At 42.2% G+C, this 19,043-nt stretch overlaps 1 long non-coding RNA gene across 1 annotated transcript; it reads right to left on the bottom strand.

Moving 5' to 3' along the window:
• Positions 1–13,645: 13,645 nt before the first annotated feature.
• LOC147652442 (uncharacterized) lies at positions 13,646–18,504 on the bottom strand. The gene is made up of 2 exons (XR_015287878.1): positions 18,090–18,504; positions 13,646–18,042 (listed from the first exon to the last, which is right to left on the bottom strand). It is a non-coding gene; the product is annotated as an uncharacterized LOC147652442 (long non-coding RNA).
• Positions 18,505–19,043: the final 539 nt, after the last annotated feature.

The raw sequence follows: 19,043 nt of genomic DNA, 5'->3' as shown, positions 1-19,043 counted from the left end.
CTATTACACTGGAAGAATCTGGTTCTATTACTATGTACACAATTTTTTCTTTTACTTTCCTTGGGGTCTAATACCGAGTTGGTTTTTCTGGAACTTACTATGTACAAGTTTTATTACCAGCTTTATACTTTTTACCAGGAGTATTTCTCACTTCATGAAGAAGTTTTCTCCATTTAATTGCTGTTTGAGCTTTGCTTACATGTCCTGACGTGAGGTTAATACAGGTCTAGGTTACTGTGTTGGCTTTATCTTTTCACTTACCATTTGCTCTCTTACCAAATCTTGGTTATTTCTCCTGGCAACAACTGTGAAGAAAATCCATCTTTTTCTCCTTTTTGGGCAGTTGTTTTCTAATCTGTTACTACTTGTTCTTAGATTTTCTGTAGTCTAATATTTTCCCTTTATGCATACAGGTACTTAATTTGGATGGGTTATAGCAGTGATTATTGATACTGGTGTGGGTAATAAGAAAGAAACCCCGGTGTCATTCCATGTAAAGCTTTTGATAGCATTTGTAACATGGCTTTGCTGGTGTCCCAAAAGGGAGAAGGCTAAGTGACAGAAGAAGGAATAATAGGGGTCCAGTATGGCTTACACCCCCACCAATCCTGCCTATGAGGTTGCAGCTCACAGCAGGTGTTTTATATTCTTCTCGGTGGCGAGTTGTAGTGGTCAGTCTGGTCTTGCCCCCTATTTCCTTGTCACTTCCTTTTTTGTAATTTCCAAGCAAATTTCTTTTGACACCTTTTAACAGCAGTTTCCCACCGTTCCTCAGGTACTTCCCACTCAACACGCACTAGTAACTTCCCATCTGTAAAAAAAGTTATCATTTAAGTTATTCTTAATAGATTTGACACCTCACACTTCCTGCAATGAGAGGCTTAACTTTGTGGACTACAATACCTATTACTATCTAATTTAAACACTTATATTTAATCCAGATAGCATGTCCCGTATTGGGATGATTTAGACAAGGTGTATGGTGTGGCACTGATGGAAGTTGTGGTTCTCCCCCCTCCTTTATACAAATCACAGGCAAAAGTAAAAATATACGAGGATTTCCCAACCAAAACAGCCCCAGTCCTCCTGTTTGGAGTGGGAGTTTTCCTCCTCAAGGTGGATATCGAAAGTGTCCCAGAACTTGTCCAGGCAGGACTTGAAACTACTGATACAGGCTTGGTCTTACTTCCCAGTTAGGCATGATTCTTAGCTCATTCCTTGGATCATTTGGATTGTCTCAGTTCATTACCGCCGGTCTCTGCTCCAGAGTACATTTGGTATCACTTGGTTTGGGTGTTACAGTCCAGTCCTCAGCTCTTGTGATCTTATTGGTGTGGATCCAACTTCACTCTTTGGTCCAGATTGCAGCTTCTCTGCCTTAATTATCAGTAGTACCTGAAAACAATTTCTTAATAACACAGGGAGAATGAAAACATCACATTAAAATTTTCCATCAGCGAAATTTAACAGTTAACATAGGAGCCAATCTCTTTCTGTGCGTTCAGATTAGTTAAACAAGAAAGGCTAGGTTAGTTTTGACTTCAAATAAATTACATTCATTACCTTTTTTACCTTTTGGTTACTATTTATTTGTTTAGCTTCACAAACTTCTTTTATCGGTTTCTTAGAACAAACCCCTTCCTTTTAACAACAAGAGTAAAAGAAAGAAAGAGAAGAAGAAAATAAGAGAGAAAAAAAAAAATCCTATTTCAAGAAATTTAAACTCCTTGATGAGGTTTTCAGAACCTAACGAGCAAGATTACTTTTGCTTTGGTCTCATCATCCACCGGTCTGTTTCTCGGCTTTTGTTCCGTTCCTTTCCCATTCACAGCAGTTTTTTCAGGCTGTCTCTCTCCCCCACTCCCGCTGCCGCAGCTCTGGGCCGAGCAGGCTGTTTCAGCCGCTCGCTCTGCAGGGGCCCACTTGCGTCCTTGCCAGTCACTTGCGTGCTGACCCTGGGGCAAAGCTCATGTCCCCTCTTTCCCTGCTGTGCCGTCCCTTCACACACAGGACTGGCATTTTCAAACACACTCAGCTCCCGCCACAGCCGGGGGGGCAGAGCCCGCAGTCCACAGTGCTCTGGTCTGGGGCTCCTCTGCTGTGCCAGCTCACTCCCCAGTGACCAAACCTCACCCAGCACCACTGCCAGGCCAGTGAGCACAGCCAGCAACCCCGCACCCCTGGAGACCCCAGCACAGACAGGGCGGGTCCCGCTCCAGCAGCGCCACTCACGAACCGTGCTCTGCACCCTTCACATTGGGTGGGAGAGGACCGGGAGCCGCCACACCGGGCCCTGCTGTTCGCCACTCACAGGGACCGGGTCCTGCTACAGCCGCTTTACATAAAAGCAATAAAACAACACCTAAACCTAGCAGCTCCTAACCCAGCGCTCCAGATGCTCCTAACATCTCCTATCGCGGGCACAATTCTCACCTCTAATCGCGCTTGAAAGTTTTTCTCCCCCCAAGCCAGTGCTCACTCTTCGGAGCCAACAAGACACTTCTCGCTCTCTTTCTAAAAATCTTTACAACTTTAATGAAAAGAGACGCAAACCTCTCTCTTTCTCTTTGCCACTATTATCTCGCCACTCTTTACACCACATCCCTCCAGAATCTCCACTACACAAATTACTTTGCTTCAGAATCAACAACAAATTCTAACACCTCCTTTTGGGGATGCTCCCCAAAGCCATCAAAGGCGCCAGACACAGAGACCAGTCAGCTAGCCAGCTACTTTTACCAACTAAAACAAACTTGCAATTTCTATTTCTACTGCCTTGAACAGATCTTCAGTCAAGCTAGAAATGAAGACACAGACATCATTCTTCTCTAAGTTTTCTTCTACAGGTACAAAGGAGTCTATCCTCACACAGCTGCTTAATGTGAATAATCTCTAGTGTAACTTTTCTCATGACAAGATATGATCAGGTCTTTTATTCTTACAGGCATTTAGATACATTGACAAGTTTCTGACAATACCTTTATGTTTCAACAGTACTTGCAGCTTATATACTATGAACAATCTATAGCAAGAACCAGTCTTACAATTGTTTTCGAACTCTTCTTTCACAAAATAAGACTCATCTCTAAATTAACACATGTACTTATTTAAATAGACCAAGTTTAGAGTCTCCACAATCCTCTTCTTAATTCGAAACACCAACAATCTTAATTTTAATCTTTTAACTGGGTCCACTTCTGCTTCTGTAATAAGCACAGCTGCGAAACAACACAAGCACTCCTAGAGACGTGTGCACTTGGCAAATTCAAAAGAACAAGAAATCATGGCAGTTCTGAGCCTGATCTTCAGCTAAACACACCATCACAATAACTCTTTTTTAGAAATCATCAGAGAGATGATCAGCATTTCATATTGTGAAAAGAGACAAAATAATTTTCAGCAGCAGTAAAAAGATTTACAACTATCCACAGGATTTTGCTTTTAGGCTGGCACCAGGTTCTGCTATTAAGAACCATGGGCTGTGCCCATCAGCACGGGACACAAACAACATTAGGGTTAACAGCTCTAACACTTATTGACAACCTGATAAGTTTTCACCTCAAGAAGTGACTACTATGCAAATTACTGTAACTTGCCTTTAAAATTATAATCAACCACAAAATTCTACGATATTCACTAAAGTAAAGAAATTGGAAGGCATACTAAGAAATGGGCTTGTTTCTCTACAAAATAAATATTGCAGTCACTCAAGAAAAAAACAAACAGAGCTCACTTATTTTCCATTTTCTCCCAGGATGCATACTCTTCCTGAAATCTCAAATTTTAAGCACCGACACAACTTATTGCTGCAGAAGCCCACAGCACCATCATACACGGAATTCTCTCAGAACCCGGTAAAACAAAGGCTTGCAACTTGCAGCTCCCTTGGTTTGGAGCTGATACCATACGCTAGTACTGCTCCATATCTCGCTCACACATCTGGCTAAGAAAAAGCTCTCTGAGACAGTTTGACACCAGTCCTTACTCCTGAAATCACAGAACTTAATGTGCGGGGTCTCATAAGACCCCGGCATAGAAAACCTGGGTCCCAGAGGGACTCACCCAGCTCTCTCACCATTGGGCATGTTCCTGGCCTGTTTCACAGCTTCAGGAGGTTCCAGGAGTCACTGAGAGCTCCTCTGATCCCCCTGTGCCTGGAGCAGGGAACCCAAACCAGCATCTGTGGTTCAATCCAGCCTGCCTGCAGCCGCCTAAACACAGCTCTGCGGCTTGAGACCTCCAAATAAGTTTAAACAATCCAGGGGCACCAAGACTTAGAAGGCCCCTGCCCTCACTTTACTCAAAAGGGATGAACTGAACTCATCCCCTCAGGGCACCCTCCGTGCCCTGATCTTATCAGGGTTCGGCCTGACTCACCGTCGGCCGGAGCTGCAGGAGTTCCCTTGCACTCCTGAGACTGACCCGCTACTCTGCCCCAATAGCTCAGCAGGGAGTAGCTCTGGGAGCACCATCTCCCAGGAAAACTATTCACCGCCGCTACAGTGGGGCAAAGAAAACTTCTAAAAAAAAAAAAACAAACCAAAAAACCAAAAAAACCCAAACAACTTCAAACGCTGAATCACATACCAGCTCACCAAAGCGACCCCTCCCCCGCAAGCAGCTCTTGTTGCCCAGGGGGGAGGAAAGGCACGGAGGGACCATCACCACTAAAGATAACCTTAGCTTTGCTCTGAGACCAGAGCTGCTATCCCGCTGAGAACAGATTTGATACAACACCCCTGCGGCTCCTGGGCTACAAGCCCCAGTTCTGGTTTGCCATCCCGGGGCTCCAAGACAGGAGCTCACAGGGAGGAAGCGAATCCTTCCATGTGTCCCCACTGTGATCCAGTCCCTGTGGAAGCATTGACCCGTGTTCACTCTTACTCCAGCACAGCATCGAAAACCTTTCCTCTTTAACAACACAATTCCAAAAAAAAACCCCCACAAACTTCAATGCAACAATCACACCTATTTACGCATTCTCACATCTGTTCATTCAACTCCACCCAGTCACAGCAAGACAATAAGGTGCTCTTTACTTCCCTTGTTAATATCCGCCCATGGGCGCTGTAATATGTCAAATATCCCAAGTTTCTTGGATTATTCCTCAATTTGGCAGTTTTAAATCCAAATTTCTTGGATTTAATCCTCAACTTGACAAAGTTTTAGAGAATCCACATTTTACTCTGTTTTCCCAGTGGATTGTGCCAGGAAAACCTTGGGCTCCCTTTCCCGAGGGGCTCACCCCTCCCCTGAGACCCAGTCCCAGTAACCTGGGAGTATCTTGCAACCCCCGCTTCCCGCTCCCCCAAAGATTACTTACAATCCGTCTTCTTCTTTGGGTCTTCGTGCACAAGAATTATGGAGCAAAAATACCGCGGTTTTATGGAGCCTTTTTTCCCCTTTCCTTTGCTTTATTCCTCTCCTTCTTGTCCTCGGGGTTTTGACCTGCAGCCGCTTGGTCCACGCTGGGAGAAACAGAATGGGATCTGCTGAACTCAGCAGGGGCGCGCCTGTTTCCCCGTTCTGGATCTCCGGTGGTCCTAGAGGTGAGGTGCTTATCCCGGAAAGAGGCCCCAAAAATTCTTAAAAACGAGATTCACTTAATAAATTATAAAAAGAATTTAATATAAACAAAAGACAATTAGGAGACAAAAGAAATAAAGCAAAGGGTTAAAACGGCCGGGTGCCCTGGTGGGTTACCAGGAACACACCTGGTATCTCAGGAGTGTCCTTTTTATCCCATCTTTGCTGTGAGAGGTTAATGCATATTCAAGCATGTCCCCTCCCTGGTTCCACCTTCTGGGATCATGTTATTTTCTGCTGGTCAGCATTATTTTGGAGTTTGGTTTCTTTTTTTGCTGCAGATGGTCACTTGTTGATAACAGCCTGGGCCCCTCATCCTTCCCCTGAGGGCAGCTGGTCTTCATATCTTCCGCTGATAACAGTTTGGGCTCTATTGTTCTCCTGATAACAACTTGGGCCCCACTGTCCTTGCCCTCTGGGGTTTCCTTGCCTTGTACCTAGGAAATTCTTTTAAACTTAAGACTTGTTAGCATAGCTAAAAAGTATTTAATATATAATATTCATCTGCGAAAGCCAATATCACAATACAAATTTATAACAATGGTTAAACTGAAATAGATCATCTAATATGCTAAAGAGAAAATAGAACAGTTATATCAGGGACTTTTCTCTTTATATTCTTTTATAAAAGCAGAACTGGTGAAACTACTTCATGTTATTTTGTCTAGACCTGAATTTGTATAGTTTTTAGTCTTAATTTTTTTGCCATGATATCCATCTGTTTGTTAACTGCATAAATGACAATGTGTTGGTGATTCTGTGAAGAGAAAGGGGACAAGATGGAAATACCTAGGTCTCGGTTTGGAAGACAGGTGTCTGGTAGGGAGAGCAGGAGCCTCCCTTAGAATGAAAATATAGACCCCCCTCCCTCCAAATTACTATAATCTTTAAATCAATGGGCTCTCAGGCACAGATCAGGGGATAGGAATGTAATAAATTAATCTATGAGTAAAAATTCGTAAAGGTATAATTAAAATATATATGTGATTGCGATGTCATAAAAAATATAACATATAATGGGAATAAGTCCTTCTCCAGATCTGGTCGGGATTCTCCCCCGAGAGGCAACAGATTGCAGCCAAGTACCCAGATAACAATCACAAGCAGGCACATCAGCCCAGAAAGAATGGGCAGGACACGGGCCATCGAACAAACAAAGGAACGGGCCTGGACAAGATATCACCGAGCCTGAGCACCTCCGCCCTGCCCACCTCTGTTGGAGAAATGGAAAAACTAGACAAAGGAAGAGGAGACAGCCGAGATAGCCATTGGCTCCAGGATGGGTTCCAACACTCCACCCTAATGGCCTGGACCAAAATGATATCAAAAAGACATCCTGGACCTCTTTACATATGAGGAGCCTCTGCCCAACATCTATGGACCCTATTCTCCAGTGCCAGGAAATCTATTCTTCAAACAATCAAGAACCTCTTAACAAAGGATGCCTGCTTGGAATTTGGCCTCAGGACACAAGCTGCCTATAAAAACCCAGGCCAAAGGACTCTCAAGCGTGGATTTGGGAGCATCTATACCTTGCGTATAGACCCTGTCCACCCAGCGCTGCGCTGCTTATTTTATTGTGGTTTTTTCTCGTTGTTCGAATTTATTATTGTTTGATAATAAATTTTCTCTTTTATATAACCCGAAATTGCCTTTGCATTTATAACAGGAATAACAGGTCTTTACTAGTACGTATAACAAGGCAAACAAACCACAATAACTACAGCGTTAACAACAAAACAAAACCAGGGTACCCGTGACAGTCTTCTCGGCTGAGACGGGAAGGGATGGAGGAGAGGCTTTGCTTCACAAACCCCCTTGGGCAGTCCCGGTGCTCCTGCAGGGTTCTGAGGAACACTTAGCTGGAACAGCAGGAGTGAGCTGAGATCCCGGGCTGGTGGCTGAGGTGTATCAGCAGCTCCATGGTGGTGCCTGACACTGGCATGTCCCAGCAGGACAGGGGATGCAAGGCTCACCAACGAAGGAAGAAGGGGAAGAAGCAGCAGCAGGAGCATCATCTGGGTGATGGCAAATTCTCTTTAAGCCACAACAGCTCCGAGAGAGAGTGTCTCCCTCTCCAGCCCAAGAAACCAGCCAGCCCCCAGCTGCCCCCTCCCTTCCCCTCCCCTGCTCCCCCTTCCCCCCCGGGCCCAGCCAAACTCTTTGTGTTTCTCAAGCACCCAACAAGTACCAGCAATCAGATTTCCCTGCAACCAATGGACAAAATATTCCATAGGTGAGACAGAACAAAAGGACACCCAATCCCCAGCAACCCATTAAAATGTAGTCAAGGAATTCCCTGTTTATTTCTTCTATTCTAAAAACGCAGTTTTTTTGGAAGTGTGACTGTTTAACATTGCTTAAAAATGCTTAAGTTGAAAGATTTTCAGACTGAAATTCTCTCTCTCTCCATGAAACCAGTAAGGTCAGTGACAGCAATGCTTGTTTCACTCATGTTGTTCTGCTAATACACCTTAATCTCTCTGGGAGGACCTGAGCTAATCAGAGCTTTTCTGTCAAAGCTGCTGGCATGGCTTTTGGTTGCTGCTATTGCTCTCTTGGTTTCCTGATTTGGACAGTCTGTTGCTATAATAAAGTAATTAATACTCATTAAGTTTCTTCAAAAATACTTACTACTATGGACCATTGTGAAGTTGATCCATGTCTTGGTTTATGTTGCAAGGTATTGGTGGCAGGAGACATGTTGAGTTACTGAATTCAGCAGGTTTAGGGCTTCTTTGTTTTATGCTGTCCTTTCAGGCCTCAACCTGTTGAGAACATGCAATATCTTTATTATCATGCATAATCTTTATTTGCTCTTCTGCTGATTTGCCCTCATCCTGAAGGTGAAGGACGTAGATCTAGGAGGAGTTTAGCTAGAGAATTCCTCATGTAATACAATTTTTCATTGTAATATAGTAACCCTGTAGTGGTTTAACACTAGCCAAACACCAGGCACCCAGGAAGGCCGCTTACTCATCCTCCCCTGCCTCAGCTGGACAGAGGAAGATTAAAGGAAGGGTTCATTAGTAGAGATAAGGACCAGGACAAAACATTCCAAGGGCAAAACAGTCTCATCTTAGAGATTGTCTTGGTTTGAAAGACAGGTAGGGAAGTCTTCTGCTAGGGAAGGCAGGACCCTCCCTTGGAATGGAAAGTGTAAATCCCCTCCCTCCAAATTATTACAGTTTTGAAATTAAGGCGCTATCAGGTGAAGACATGGGAATAGGAATAACAGTTCTTTACTGGTATGTATAATAAAGCAAACGATCAACTACAGCATCACCAACACACGGAGCAGGAACCCCGTGACAGCCTTCTTGGCCGCTGGTGCTTTCCCCTTCAGTGCAGTTCCGGGCACAGCCGGCAGGGGCGCTGGTGCTCCCGGTGGGTGGAGCAGATGCAGTGATTCCCCCACAGCTGCAGGGGGCGCTGTGGCACGAGCCTGGGGAGCACGCGGTTGTGGTGGCTTTGTCCGAGATGGGAAAGGGGTGAAAGAGAGACTTTGCTTCACAGACCCCCCTGGGGTAGTTGGTCCCAGTGCTCCAGCAGGACTTAGAGAAACAGCAAGCTGGGCCGGCAGGAATGAGCAAAAATCCTGGGGTGGTAGACGAGATGTGTCAGAAGCTCCAGAGCTGTGGCTGGAACCATGAGACGTCTCAGCAGGCAGGAGGTGCTGGGCTACAGTGCAGCATAAACTCGGAACAGTGCCAAAGAAGCAGCAGGATAGGGACAGCGGCAGCCCAGCTCCCAGCAGGGCAGAAAGGGAAGAGCCCAAGATCCTGGGCACTTGAACAGACGGGGATGTGTCCTTCTTTTAATGAGGTAGGGTGCTTGTTGTCCCAGTCCAATAGCTGCTCTTATGAGCAAAGGGTCACCCACAGAAAGGATGAGGCAGTACAGGACTGGGCTCTGGCAGCAACGGGGAATTGTCTTTGCAGTAAGCACCAGCTTGCCTGTCCTCCTCCGAAACTGAGAGTGAGAGCCCTAGCAGCTCCCGAGACCAAGACTTTTTTCCTGTTCAAATCTCCAGGTATCTCGTCTCTTCTCCCCCAAGTTTGGCCACTTCTTATTTTTTCTAAAGTACTTGTGAGTACCCAATAGTTAGTTTCCTAGCAACTTATGGGAAAAAATTCCATAAGTATGAAAGAAAGAAATCCAACCCCCAACAGAGATACAAAGTGAATTTATTACTAACAAATCATAGGAGTATAATGACAAGCACAATAAGCCTTTAAAGCTTTTTTTTTCCACCAGCCCCTCCCTCCTTTCCACCGACAGCACAGGGAGACAGAGCATGGGGTTTTGGGTCAGTTTGTCACTCGAGATCCTATGTTCGCTAAGGGAGAGGAGTCCTTCCCTGTGAGACTGTGGCATCCCTACCACGGGAGATGGCTCTCTGTGAACATCTCCAGCATGGTTCCAATTTCCCCAGCAGCAGTCCTCCTAAAACTGCTGCAATCCCATGGGTCGCAGCCCTTCAAGGACAGTCTGCTCTAGCCTGGAAGCAGGGGCCCCTCTCTCCACCGGGTCTCCCACTGAATCACAGCCTTCTCCAGGCATCCACCCACTATGGCATGGACACCTCCCCTACAGGTTGCAGGTGGATCTCTGCATCCCCTGTGGTTCTCCATGGACCGCAGGGGCAGAGCTGCTTGACCATGGTCATCACCATGGACTACAGAGGAATCTTTGTTCTTCTGTTGTATAGTTTTATATACTTTATCTTTTAGTATTGAAGTGAGACAGTACCACATTTAATAAGCCTAAACTTAATCTCTTAATGTTTAAGGAATCATAGTGGGACTGATTATTTCCATGAGCAGCATCAGTAGCAAGTTAACCTCAAGGAATAGGATAAATCCTTGTATGCTAAGCTACCTGTTTGTGACTTCATTTTATTGCTGGGAATCAGGAGTCAGGATACTTTAATATTGGGTCTGACAGTGACTCTGGGTCCTAATAGTAACTCAAGATCACTAATACAAGTGCCCTTGCTAGACAATGTGCTGTGACAGTTTCTACCCTGAGTTATTTTCATCTGCAGCTGGATGAAATACAGCTTAACTTCAAACAAGAGAGAAGCTGATCTACAGCAGACAGAAGTGTCAACACTAAAGTTTTCATAACTAAATGCCTATCTTTTTTGTTCAGGCCTCCTTGAATGTGTAGAGTCTACAAAAATTCATATCATACAACTTACAGTACCAAAGAAAATTGTTCCAGCTGCCTGCTCGCTCATTCATTCATTCATTCATTCAGTCATACATCCATACATCCATTCATTCAACTTAGTCATCCAAAACACATAAATAAGACTGTATAGGTGCCATAAGTATTCTTATTTTTCAAGGCTATATCCTGCCTAGTTTTTGACAGAGGTTTTGTGACTGGTGCTTGTACTGTCCATAAATACAGAAAACAGTAATTCCTGGTTTCTCTTCTGGGCCTTTGTGGAAGTGTGTGTGCATCACTGCCCCAGGAAGAATGGCTGTCTCCCAGTGCATCTCAGTTTCTCTCCTTTAAGTTATTACAAGGATATCTTTTCAGGGAATTACGTGGAGACCTGGAAAAAAAAAAAGAAAAAAAAGGAGAGAATATTCTCTGGTACATATTGTACTTACAATCTGCTTAAACTTTGTGCTACAATGAGCAAGCTAGATTAGAAACTAAAAAAAAAATGATAGGAAAAAAATGAGAGAGAGAAGGAACAAAAAGTTAATTAATACAAGCCAGAACCAGTGCAGGAGTAAACCTAAAAATAAAAAGAAGACTGTTTTGAGGAAAAGCAAAAAAAAAAAAGGAGATAATACCTGTAATGACTGAGACATGACCCAGACCAGCAGGGAATCTGAATAGTTTATTCAAAGAAATAAGCTGGTTTTATACACTTTTTCAAGGCACAGAATTTTGTTATATGCTAATTCTCACTACATGACCTATCACACATTGCCATGTCAGCAACACTTTCTTAATGTCCTTTTATGGGATGATCACATACTGCTCACCTGCTCATCTGTCAGCTTCTGGCAGTCTCATTTCCATAGGGCTGTGCCGTGTGACACCTCCTCCTGCCAAGGTCAGGCAGAGACAAGATGCTCTGTGCTGCCATGTGGCGCCATGTGCTGCCTGTTATGAAGAAAAACCATTTTCAAGCAAGATGTGTTATGATGTAATATTGGTGTTACAGTGTGATGCTAGTTACAATGTCTACCACAGAATTAATAATGTTGTTGCTGTTTCTACCCGGATGTTAATTGTATTGAGTTCATCTCTTACCCAAGTGTTGTAATCCCCCTCTGGTTGGGTCACTGCCTCTGCTCCCCAACATGGCGCACCATCAACCTTGGTATGTAAATGAGGCAAAAAGGGTTATGGGGGCAGAGAAAGCCCCTAGATCAAGTGAATCAGATGGAAGAGAGACAAAAGAGCCTCATAACCTAACTGACAGAGAGACCAGGGTGTTCCTAGCCTTGACTCAGAATCCTTGCCATCTCCAGGAGCTTGACTGGGATGACACCTCTACACAAATGAGCCACAAGAGGTCTTCCATGGTATTCTTGTGAGGATGGAAGCCCAGGCCTGCTGAGGAGACTATCAACAGGACTGAAACTCCTCCTTCCTGGCGACCTCATGGGAGTGGCGGCAGCGTGCGCAGCCTCCCGAGCCCCCACCCCAGAGCTGATATCTTAATAAAGGCACAAAAAAGGACTCAGGTGTCCTTCCCATTCATTTTAATGCCTGTGCTGCTTGTGCTGCCGTGTGCTCCCATGTGTTCTTCATGTGCTGCCTGTGCCTGTATATGCTTCTGCAGGTGTGTCCCACAGCCCACAGCTTAATTCCATCCCATCTCTTCCCACAAATACAAGTCAGAAAGAAAGGAAAGACAAGACTTGTGTAGTAGCTGAATTTCCTATAAACTTCCATTGAGATCCGACTAGCTCTGCTGGGAGAAATAGAATAGAAATACATGTAACTGAACATGTAATAATTCTCCTTCAGCCGAGCCTTAGTCAGACATATACTGACCAAATAACAAGAGATGATTACAGTTTAATTGTGACTAGTACTTTCAAAATTATGGATAAAATTGATCGTTTAGTGTTGACTTTTACAATTCCCCAAGGTAACAGTATGGGGTTCCCTTTAACTAAAGGAATTATTCAATTTGAGGCTGAAGCCATATAACTGCACACTTTTGACACAACTAGGATCATTAATATTTTCACAGAGGTGTATGTGAACAACTTCTAAATCCGGTACTAGTCACATCCCATGTTAGTAAATTCCATAGCAACTTACTTAACATTTTAAAATCTAAGATACTAAGTTTTAAAATTTCAGCTAGCTTTCTGATTTCCAGTTTGGAAGAATCCTTTTTGCCCCACTTTTCCAGATGTGATAGGCATTGCTCAAAGGCTTCATTCGTCTGCTGCCTGAGAGTAGAAATGCAGTATAAGAACAATTTTTCCAAATTTTAGTGTCTTTTCTTTGTCATTATCATGATTCTTAAGTAATTTTCATAATGTATCAATATATATAATGCCAAATCATATATCCCTAGTGAGTATCTAGCCTGGCCTTGAACACTTCTAGGGATGGGGCATCCACAACTTCTCTGCACCACCTGTTCTGGTGCCTTATGACGCTCAGAGTAAAGAATTTCTTCCTAATTCCTAATATGTAAAATAAACCTTCCTTTAGTCTGAATCCATTCCCCCTTGTCCTATCATTGCCTTTGTAAAAAGTCTCTCTCCATCTTTCTTGAAGGCTCCCTTCAAGTTCTGGAAGGCCACTATGAGGTCACCCCAAAGCTGCTTCTCCAGCTGAACAAATCCAATTATCTCAGCCTTTTCTTGCAGGAGAGGTGCTTCATCTTTCTGATCATTGTGGTGGCCTCCTCTGGACTCACTCCAACATGTCCATGTTATTCCTGTGCTGAAACCCCAGACCTGGCTGCAGCACTCAAGGTATGCTCTCAGTTCCTTAGAAAGTTTGGGTTGTAATGAGGTAGGTGTCTTAAAGGAAAACTGCTTGGAATATTCACAGAGTCTTCATAGAGGTAAACGTAAACTTTGCTTTATTTCTATTTTTAGCACACTCTTATAGGGTCCTACAGGGTTTGTGTGGCTTAACAAGTTACTATTGGCTAATACATTTTGTCTATCATTCTTTTTCTTGTACACAACATCATTTTTTTTCTTCATTCTCGCTGCTTCAGGAAAGTTCCAAGGACATTATCTTTGGAATTGTCGTCTGGGTTGAAAGCTGGGTTTTACAGACAGGTTTTGACTAAAATATCATGCCCTTGCTCTGTTAAAATTTTTTCCTACAACTCCCTCTTTTTCTTTTTGCACAACCCAGGCTTTGGATGCAATTCGTTCTAGACTTCTATGGATACAGGATAACATACAGCTTACAATAACTACCTCTATTAATACTATAAGAAAAATTCATCTCTCTTCTAGTACAAGAGATTTTAACTGCTCAGTAATGTCTCAATCGGTTAATCAACTTCCAATGGGGTTATCATCTTTTTTTAGGGTGTGTAACTAATTTTGCAGCTGTTTTAGTTGTTCATGGATAGAGACTGAGTGGTCAGAAAGATTCATACAACACCTTCTTTAAAATCTTAAAACAGGGAATAACTGAAGGAAATTGGTAGAGAAGCAACATTATGATGATAACATAAAACTTCTGTTGGCAAACTGTCTGTGTAGTTTTCAGACTTAAATGTGTCTTGGCAGTTCCACTTCTAATCTTGTTTGGAGTACTAAGGCTGTATGGTGACTTCTCTATTCACTGGGTCTCATGTTTTCAGAAGCAGTCAGTCTGGTCATACAAACAAGTGACCTTTTTGAACCTGTCAACAAAACATAGGCACTTCTCTACTTGAAGTTAATGAATCATTTTCATTTAGCTATGGTACACTTAATTGTGGGTTCAGATTTTATAATATTTTTTAAATTTTTGGTGTAAATATTTCAGTATTTAAAATGAATTGTGGTCTAAATTTCTAATGCACATGTTACATTAATCGATTGTTTTCAAGGCATCAATTTCTTTTGTTTTAAAAGTGAGATGTACATTTATCATGCATATTAATACCAACACAAAACTATACACATAATGAACAAAAAACTCACAGCAATCAGAAGTCTGTCAGATAATAAACATTATTAATAACATAAGTGATATAGAATTACTATTAACTATTAAAACACTGCACCAGCATCCTGTAGTCTGCAAGCAGACAACAAAACCAGTGAAGGATTGGATACCACCTCCAGAAATGATTCTCCAAGCCTACTTCAAAATTGATCCAGCTGTCTTATTAATAGGGTCAAATTGTCAAGTCAAAAGTGACTCAAATACTGTTTTGGTACAGAAAACGTCTGGATCTGTTGGCAAACATTCCGTCCAGGTAAAGTCAAGGCTTGGCCAGGGCCTTAGGCTTTAAACTGGAAAGATGTCTCTTAACTCATTTTAAAAACAAGGTTCTTAATAATAGCAGCTATGAGATGCTTCAAGCTCAGCAAACCATTGAAGCGCATTTGTGTAAAGGAAATTATTAGAAGTCTTAGGCAACAGACCAATAGAACTATCTAGCCGTTGGTTTAATCTGAAGTTTGTCTCGTGGCAGCTGACTTTCAGCAACGATACATTTTCCTGGAACTCTGGAAGCACTGAAAAATAATAAAGCTACACTGGATTAGGCAAAAGCAAGCCTTCTTAAACAAGGGAAGGAGTGAAAAAACCCAAGAAAAACTCTGTGTAGGAACAGCTGTATAGCTTGTTTACTGAGATGCATCTGTAGTTAGAAAATGAAAAGATCTCAAATGACACGTCTAAAAGGTTAATTACACAAAGATATGTTAATATATATGAGAAGCTAGCTATAAATACAATGACACCCTATAGATAATGATCATTATAAAAAATCTATAAATTCAGATTATACAATGAATATGTCAGCAGTAAGTGTCTGAGAAAATCAAGATAATATTTCTAGGACATTCATGTCTTAATGACCAAATATGAAAAAAGGTAAAAAACTTCTAAATTTCCTAGTCAATAACAGTTGCTATTTTTTTGTGTTACCTATAGAAAATAAAAACTGCAGAGATTGCAACAGACAATAGAACTCTTGATGAAATCAAGGGTTTCACAGACTTCGTTCCCCTCCATCCACAAGCAGGTGTGCATAGGTGTTTCATCACAGCTGTTACAGTCGTAGTGATCTTCATCTCTTGAGGAAAGTAACTATGCTTTGGAATTTAGACTAGTGTCTTTTAACAAAACATGAGACAATTTAAATTTCAAACTTGGCAGAAATGAATTTTGACAGAAGAAAATAGTAATATTTAACTTCAAATGGATACCAAAGTTACTAAACTTAAGAACACTCAGACTTAAACATACTGAAACTTAACTTGGCTTAATTTTATCAACACTTAATTTGTATTAAATGAAAGCATAACTCAGTCTTACTCTATTATTACAAAAAAGGCAACTGAAAGTTTGGTATATACCTTTTAAACACAATATAACAGTAATATGAATTTACTATAGAGATTATAAAGCTGTAACAAGTACATTATGATTTTATGTAATTTCGCCTTGAGAGTAACTCATAATAACTACAAATGTTACTGAAAATACTTATTCATATCAGGGAATTTGCCTGGTATATGCTTAAGTTTGTTAGGATTTTTAAAGTGCAGTTTTATTAGAGAAAAACCACAACAATGCAGGATTTGGCAAGCTGCCATTCAGCTTTTGTAGCACTTTTCAAAAACATCAAGTCTAACTTTTAATTAAAATCCAAAGTCCAAATTGATATATATGCTGTTACATGTTTTTTTTTATAGCAAAAAGACTCACATTGAAAATGCCATATTAAAACTGTGGAAAAAACAAGAAAATGGGACATACATAGTTAACTTTGTTTTGTACAGTGAAGTTTTCCTAGCTAATTATTTTTTAAACCATGAATATCTTCTGTAGGTAACATTAATTGGAAGGTTGTTTTATTAGTAGCTGTAAATCATTCAATATTTTGACTTTAGGTTTTAATTATTCAATTATTGCAAGGTAACTTTTGACTTCTGTTAATATTTGCTCTAAACATTTCTAAAGAGAGGTTTTTTGAATTTTCTGAAGAGTCATAATAATTTCTCCAGTAAAACTCTAAAACCGCAAGAACTCATAATTACTTAAAAACAAAAAATTAACTCTAAAAGGGTATATAAAGGCATTTTAAGAAAACAATGAATCATGACTTTTTAACAAATTGGGTACTATCCCGGCGCTTCTTCTTGGAGAGGGAGTAAGGGGGTGAACTGCCCTGCTCTGCTGCTGTTACCTCTAGAAGGTTTGAGCAAAGTCTTCACATCCCCCACATACACTCACAGAGGGGAAAAACAGAGAGAAAAAAACCACAAAGTTAACTTTAACAAATGCAGTTCTTTCTCTCAATATTTCTCTTGTTGTTTGCAGACAGAGGGAAAAGGACATGATTTTACAAAAACAGATGATGTTAAGCAAAGAGCTTCTCAGGGCCAGGTGGTAGCAGCGGTAACCATTGCATCTTATCAACCTTTAATTACAGTAATGAATTTCAAACTAGATACCATACAGTTAGCAATTTTTTACTATTTTGTCTCCCACTGAAGCTGACTGAGCCACCATGGCTCTGCTCAACTATTTCTGTAATTGCTGATATTTGTCTAGCATGGCCTTGGAGCTTCTTCTGCAGTGCTTCTGCCATGGGGGTGCCTTTGTTCTCTGCTCATGCTCCAATACTCCCCCCATGCCCCCTGGGTTGGGGGGAAACCAATCTAAATCTGGCCTCTCTTCAAAGGTAGAGTTAATATCTTGCCCCTGTATGTCCACAATTGATTTAAAAACATTGGAAATCTCCTTATTTTCTTCTCTCTGACTCTCCCCGCCTCTCCCCAAGGGCATCATTGCCAAGAATGTTCACCCAGCAGTGGGGGGCTGCTGCTGTGACGCAGGTAGAATTACGGGGCTCGCAGCCTGGGTAGATTCTGCTTTCATATCTTTTAAGGTATTCATTACAATCTGCCAAGTCGGGCTGTAAGACGGAGTGTCCTTGCTTTTCCACGTAATTTTTTTCTCCCACAACTGGTCTCCTATTTCTCTCCATTCTTCCACTGCAAAAAGCAGTGGAGGCACTTTCAAGTGCCCATTTTCTCTAGGCCATACAACAAGTTTTCTAGGCCCTTATCCCTTACTGCTTCCCCTTGTTTAATGAGAATACTTTGAAGCAGTTTTTGTGCTGCTGCAAATTCAATATCCATGCTGGCAGCCCTGGGTGAGGGGAGGTGAGCGACCCCTCCACCCTGAGTGCCAACACTTACTTGCCTTCGGTCTTCATCTCAGGCTCCTCCGTCCCCAGTTTTTCACAGCTTAGGTTCACTTTTCCATGCCCAACTGCTGCGCGAACCCTCCTCCCAACTCTGATCCACTTCCATGTCCACCCATTGTGCGAATCTACTCCCCCAGCCTCGATCCACTTCCATGTCCAACTGCTGCGTGAACCTGCTGAGCTGGCACCTGCAAAGGGTCCCTGTTCAGAGCACCAGGTAAAGGAAAACCGCTTGGAATATTCACAGAGTCCTCACAGAGGTAAAAGTGAACTTGGCTTTATTTCTATTTTTAGCACACTCTTATAGGGTCCTACAGGGTTCGTGTGGCTTAACAAGTTACTATTGGCTAATACATTTTGTTTATCATTCTTTTTCTTGTACACAACATCATTCTTTCTCTTCATTCTCACTGCTTCAGGAAAGTTCCAAGGACACTATCTTTGGAATTGTCATCTGGGTTGAAAGCTGGGTTTTACAGACAGGCTTTGACTAAAATATCATGCCCTTGCTCTGTTAAAATGTTCTCTAGAGTGACTTATTTTTTAAAATACAATGATTTCTTGGGCAAAGAGGTATTGAAATCTGTCTTCAGTTAATAATTTCCATTAGTTTCAGAAGACAAGGAACCAGCATGGAAAAGAAGTGGCTAGGAGATTTGCTGATAGATAGGCTAGGTTGTCCTCTTGCCAGCTCTGTTTTGGGTTGAGAAAAAGATGCTAGTGAGTTTCCTGGGGAAAGAGACTGTAAGTGATGAATCTAAGATGTAAAAGATGAGTGAGGAAGAGGAATCTGATCTGGTGTGGGCACTGAAAGTGCAGAGAGCTTGGTGCACATTACTGGCCAGGCTGGGAGAGAGGAGGTCCAGCCACAGTGGTATAGTAACTATCCTGTATAAATAAGCAAAGCCTCCTAACCTGGAAGGAGACCTGAGGTCACCCATCTGGATGACCCAGTTACATGGAGGAGGGATATTTGTTTCTTACAATCATGCCATCTTCACCCAGGATGTGCTACGTCTCCATAACCCCAGTAGGTTGACTGATTCCTTTGCTCCTACTTGGCACC

The sequence above is a fragment of the Cyanistes caeruleus genome, chromosome 6 (assembly GCF_971803275.1).
Source record: "Cyanistes caeruleus chromosome 6, bCyaCae1.hap1.1, whole genome shotgun sequence".
In the NCBI taxonomy this organism is placed as follows: domain Eukaryota; kingdom Metazoa; phylum Chordata; class Aves; order Passeriformes; family Paridae; genus Cyanistes; species Cyanistes caeruleus.
This window is presented reverse-complemented; position numbering and strand designations above follow the sequence as displayed.